General features: G+C 43.9%; 1 long non-coding RNA gene across 1 annotated transcript; it reads left to right on the plus strand.

Moving 5' to 3' along the window:
• Positions 1-505: 505 nt before the first annotated feature.
• LOC141942305 (uncharacterized) lies at positions 506-2,091 on the plus strand. Its single transcript, XR_012628596.1, has 3 exons — positions 506-590; positions 1,018-1,154; positions 1,879-2,091. It is a non-coding gene; the product is annotated as an uncharacterized LOC141942305 (long non-coding RNA).
• Positions 2,092-6,167: the final 4,076 nt, after the last annotated feature.

The raw sequence follows: 6,167 nt of genomic DNA on the forward strand, positions 1-6,167 counted from the left end.
ATCAGTGGAGTTTACATTGGGAGCCCTTGTACTCCTCCAGGGCAGCTGTGCCCTTATGTTTTAGTTACAGCTTGAAGAAGATTTTGCTAATTTACTTTATAGTAGGCGTACTTAAGAAAAATATTACCTTCCCTAAACAGCTGAGCCCGTTACCAAGTCTCATTTTTAAATAATGAAAGCACATGGACTGTCAGTACCTTCAGGGTGTATTGTCAGGTGACGAGCTGTTGTCAAAACATCCATGGCAGAAAGTAATGACTTCAGAGCAAAATATTGTTCTCATTGGTATAAGTTGCCGTGAGACAAATCCCACACCCTCTGATGTCAATGGAAAGACTCTGTTTCACTTCAAAGAGGCCTGTATCAGGCCCTAAAAGAAATGTTGCCATCATAAAACACCACAAATGCTTTATGGTTCATAGATTTAAAAAATGCTCTGCTCACTGGTGATCTTCTGTGCAGTTTACCTGGCTACATGTAACTTGTAATTTTTGTGTTTGCTTTGCAGTGGATTTATGATAGAAGAATGCCCATAAAGTCTCATTTGTGAAGTGTTAAAATGATGTCCTGGAAAGCCACACAATGCCAAGGTATACAAGATGCCCTGTAATACCTCAGCTCGAGGAAGGCTATCCAACTTTCTTGATGTTACTATGTTCTCACAAAGCAAAACAATGTTGTTTAACCACAGACAGATGTGTTAAAAATAGCTCGATTTTGTGCCCTTATTCTTTTATTGGAATTGTTAGCTTTTTAATCTAAATTCAGGTTAAATTTCAAGGACAGAATTGTTTCCTACATGTCCCAAAGCTTTGCTTGGGTGGTTGTTGACTTGAGCAACTTTTAAAAAAGGGACAGGATGGGGGCCCTCTGTGTCTGTGATTATGACCCCCTCGATCTGAAAGCCCAGAGATAAACTCCAAACCAGCAGCAGATGCAAGCTCTTCAGCATAATTCCTTTCTCTCAAGGCTGTACCTTGATTTAAGCATGGGTTATAAATGAGATTTGTTCCTTAGGGTTGTTAAGGATGTGGCTCAGCAGAGAGGATCAGAGCTCCATTTTTTCCTGCATCAGATCTCCTGCGATCAGACGCCTGACAGGATCATGCTGGAGCCCTGAGACTGGTCGATTGATGAAATTTGTCATCCAAAAGGTGCTCTCGGCTCTCTTCCGAGCTTGTGCAAATTAGTGCTTTGCTTATGCTTCAGACTTGCTGAACCCCTTTGCCTCCCCGAGATCTCTGCTGGGTGGGGATGAGAGCTGCTCCTGCCTGTGGGCTGGCATCACCAAGCCGAGGGACAGGGCCAGGCTGTCCCCTGGGGATGTCCCCCTTCCCTGGGCTGCAGGGAGCCCCTGGGAGAGTGCTGCCCTCATCTTAGAAAGCTGAGCTTTTGCGGTCCTGTTCGCAGGGCAGGCAGCCGGCCAGACAGCTGGATTGCCATGGCAAAGACAGTGTCTGGCCTTTTTAAAAGAGAAACTTGCTAGATTTATGTGCGGGAATGGATGTAGTCCTTCTGGAGTTGACGCGGTCTAATGAATGAGATGGGGAGTAAAATACTTTATACTTGCTATCAGGGGTTAACGACTCCTGCCCTCTCCATTTTTCCCTGCTCATGTTTTCCCTCTCTCCCCCTCCTCCACTCCCAGTCCCCCCCTCCCTGCTGTGCATCTGTATTACCCGAGCAGTGGCACCACCTGGTTTGTTTTCTGTGTCAGGTATATTACAGACTGTCTGTCAGAGGTTAACTGCCACAGCCAGCTCAGCCTTTTCTCTTATTGTACCTGGTCTAAACTCCCTCCCTTCCTGGATGCCTCTTGTTATGTTTCCCAGAATGTAACGGTACCCGGAGAAAACAGCTTTTTTTGGTTGTTTTTAGTTTTTCAGTGTTTAACAGGATGGTGAGGATGGTGTCTCTGCCTGCCCATGGTTTTGGGAACCCACTCTGTGTGCCTCCATCATGCTGCCTGAAAGACCTTACAGCACAAAAGTACGCTTAAGTTACACATCAGAGACTATGTTTGCCTTTTCTGCTCTCAAAGAAAACACTGATGTGAATTTTCCTCTGTTGATGCCGACGCTGGCTGTGTCCCCAGTCCATATCAAAGAGGTCGGTAACCCTCCCCAGCTGCCTACATGGAAGGGAAACTTCAGCCTGCAGCTCAGATGGGAGCTCTGGGATGGTTGTACAGGTGCTTGGCCTTAACCCTGAAAGAAGCAGGGCCTTCTGTTCTGGGCCAAGAGTATATCTGGGCCCTAGAGAAGGTACAGAAAGTCCTGGCTTCTTTCCAGGTTGAGGCCAAGCAAAGAGTACAGTAAGAGAAGAGCTAATACAACTGTTTCAAGAGCAGCTACAAAGATGATGGAATCAAACTCTTCTTGGTAGTGGCAGGTGATACAGTAAGGGGCAATGGCCACAGATTGCAGTGTGGGAGGTTCATGTTGGACATTAAGGAAAACTTTTTTCCAGGCAGGGGAGTGCAACACAGGAACAGGCTGCTAGAGGAGGGGGAAAGGTGGGAAATCTTCATCCCTGGAAGTTTTTAAGACTCAACTAGAAATACATCATCTCATATATAGCTTTTCCTCAACAGACACTGGCACAAGCCCAGGTACACAGTTGCTCAACAGTCTCAGGACTGTGTCTTTCTTAACAGTCTCATAAACTACACACAAACCCATCCCCTCAGGAAAATTGAGCACTTTTAACTGCATATCTGAAGGGCCAACCCAAAATTTTCCTTGTATCGACTCTCCAAACTGTGAAGGAAATATCAGCATAAAGCTGCCCTTGATGCAACGCCGCTCTACTTCTGTACTGGGGTAGAGACCTTTAATTGTACCTCCACAAGCTGTTTTGCCCTCAGCCCACTGCCTTGTTTTCTAAGTAGGAGAAATGTCTGGCTGAACAATTCCCGTTCTCCTAGTAATGTGGTCATTGTCTGCCAGATTCCTTTCTCTGCTGGTGCAGCAACTGGGAATTGTGTGCTGAATGATGAACTGGATGGTCCCAAAATTAAGGCAGCCTGGGAGAATGGGGCTTCTCTGTTCCTAGGGGCCATCCCTTAACGGGACATTTCCTGGGGGTCACTGGTTGTCTGCTGTTCACCTTCTGTATCTCTGACTTATGATCCTACAAATCTGATACGCAGAAGTGCAAAGGACCACCAGCAGCCACTTTATTCAACAAGAGCAGTATGTTGAATGCATAAAGTAGTATATAATGCTAAGTACCGTGAATAATCATGTCCAAGGCATATCGAATTGGGCTCTGAAAATTAATAGGCACTTTTGACCTCTTTTCTGTGTCTCAGCTCCTTGCCTATAAAATGGGAAGTGTACCACTTTCCCATTTTGCAGGGTGAATAGTATTGATTAATATTGGGCAAGCACACATATATTACATTGAAATGCTCTTTAGAAAAACCTAGAGAGAAATTATTAACCCTGCCTTCGAAGCAGGGTTTGGGTTGCAAAAGCATAGAGGCATAGTGAGGGGGGAGCAAAATATTGAATAGCTGCTCATTCATTCAGCACTGTTCACTGTGTGTGAATAAGATATGTAAAAATGGTCTGAAATGATGCTCTAATTAAAGACCCCATCATGAGACATAAGCACAAGAGAGCTGTAGTGAAATATCTGCTTCCCTTAATTGGCAGTGCTTGAATTTGAAGCCTAAATGTGGATTTTTTTAAAATGTCATTTTAAATATGGTTCCTCAGGACAGAAAGCTTATGTTCAGACAAAGATCTTTAATTTGATTAGCCAGAAATTGTATATCTTTTCGCTTTTCAGTTTTTTCAATTAATGAATTCTTAGAAGACAGTGTCCAGAAATGAAATGCTTACCAATACAGGTACTAATGTGACTTCAGAGAAAGAACCAAATTGTAGGAGTTTTGGAAAGAGCCTTCTGTTTATATAGCTTCAGTCACTGAATCAGAAACAGTAACTGCATCGGGTGACTTAAACTACACAGCAACTACAAATACCTGGATTAATAGATATAGGGATCAGCTAAAATAAAATCTATAATTCAAGTGTTTTTATACAGTGCACTGGAAAATTTCAATAAATGGCAAAATCTGAGTGTGAGGTATTGAGATTAAGGTTATATTTTTTTCCAAGTCATTCAGGATGAATAGAGGATCCTAAACACAATGGATTAATTGTTAAATACTAGAGTTAAGTTTCCTCACTGGAGCAGTAGGCAAAAGGATGGAGGTTTGTGATGCAGAACAACACCGATGAAATATGAATCAGAACCAGTTCTTAGCTCAAAAGTATCAGCAGGACTATAGTTGGTAATAATAAACAATACTGTTGACATGCATTTTACAAAGGTTGATCTTTGTTGCCAGAAATATTTTTCCTTGGCCCTGCATTTGCTGCATTTTTTCCAAGTATTTTGCGTTGCCTGTTAGCCTGTGGAACACTAGAGCATCTCTAGCATCACTGAGTGTCTCTTTGCCAAGTTCCAGGAATAGAAGAACAGCTACCAAGAAAGGTCGTTTTCTGGTATTCTAACTTGCACAGTGAAATGCAAAGCATTTGAAAAATAAGTCTGGGAACTTGGCTGGTGATCCTTGGGGATTACCCATCCATTACCCATTCCCTCTCTTACAGACCAAATGGCAGAACTGAAAAGGGAACCTTTCATGAGAAGAACAAGTTCCCTGGCTGGTTTCATACTTCTCCACCATGAAGGAGTAACATCTCGCTCAAATGATGCATGATACCAGGTTACCTTCTGCCATCTTCCTCCCAGGCATATGGCTGGCAGATACTAATTTACATGCATACGAAGAGGAGACTGGGGTCCATCTCGCGGTATTGTGATGCCGTCAGCCCCATCAGACCAAACCAAGATACTGCTTAGCAGGACACACTGGGACTCCTGAGCTGCCTCGGCTGTGCTGGGATGCTAAAGGGCATAACATGAGACCATCTTTTGGGTCTCATTGTTACCCAGAGAACAAGGAGTGCAGTCTTATATTTGCTGGCGTACCAGAAGTAGCAGCAGTTTCTGGGGCGGGATACTTTTGCCCTGCATTTTAGTGTGCTGCTGGAGCTTAGGAGGGGAAGAGGTGTACCACTTACAGCAGGTTCATTCTACCCTTCTGACTTTGCTCCCTTTTGCCTTTCTTTTGTACCAGTGAGTACTTCGCAGGCTGGGAGCTTCAAATTTGTCTTGACAATTTGGCGACCAACACCAGCCTGGGCAATGATGTGAACCGAGTTGGTGAGTTAGCCTTAGCTTGTTTTTTTCTGCTTTACTTAGACCCCTGCGGGTGGATTGAGATTACTATTTGGATCACAGGTTTTGCAGCAGTGCCTTCAGCCTGGAAGGGAAGACAGCACGTACTTTAAAGGGGGAAAACAAATGGGTGAACTGAAGACAGTCCGTTCAAAGCACTGCTCTCTGTGTTCTCAGAGGGCTATTTCTGGGGCATTCAGTACGCACAATGTTGGCAAGAAAAATCCCTTTTCAATATTTTTTCTTGCTAACCTGTTCCAGAGTCCTCCCAGGGAAAGACTCTGATTTACCTCAGTGGTCCTTGTGCCCTTTCAACTTGAATAACACTGCAGGCTTTTCCAGACACCCTTAAATAACATGAAGGTGACCCATGAACTGAACTAATAAACATAACCAGTCGAGCTCCTTAGGATCAGACTTCATTGTCTCAGTTTCACCATCAGTTTTGGTTACTTCAGGCACACAGAATCAGCATCCTGAATTTTTATCCCTTACTGTTATTTCTCTGCTGTGTTTACCCAGCCTCTCATTTGGCTTCAACTGATATTCATTTTTCATGGGAGCTAATTTTTTTGACCCATGCAAACAATTAATGGTTATTCTTAGAGCTAAAGTGTAATGTCTTGCATGCAGCTGCCTTTGATTACCATGTTTCTGAGGCCCCCCCTATTATTTTGCCTCCTCAGTAAAGCCTTATATGATGTTCTAGTCACAGATAGCACAGCAAAAACTTTGCAAGTCTGAAGGAACAGAGTGGAAATAGTTATCAGGAGCTGGAGGCTTCAGTCCTGTTGCATGGTTGCTGTCTGCTGGCCCTGCTTCCCATAGAGCAGGAACTGGAGTTCAGTGACAGGGACACGGTGAGGGACTTTCTGCTGATGAATCCGGAGTCCTCCTGGCCACCAACATTA

This window comes from Strix uralensis, chromosome 4 (assembly GCF_047716275.1).
Source record: "Strix uralensis isolate ZFMK-TIS-50842 chromosome 4, bStrUra1, whole genome shotgun sequence".
Lineage (NCBI taxonomy): Eukaryota > Metazoa > Chordata > Aves > Strigiformes > Strigidae > Strix > Strix uralensis.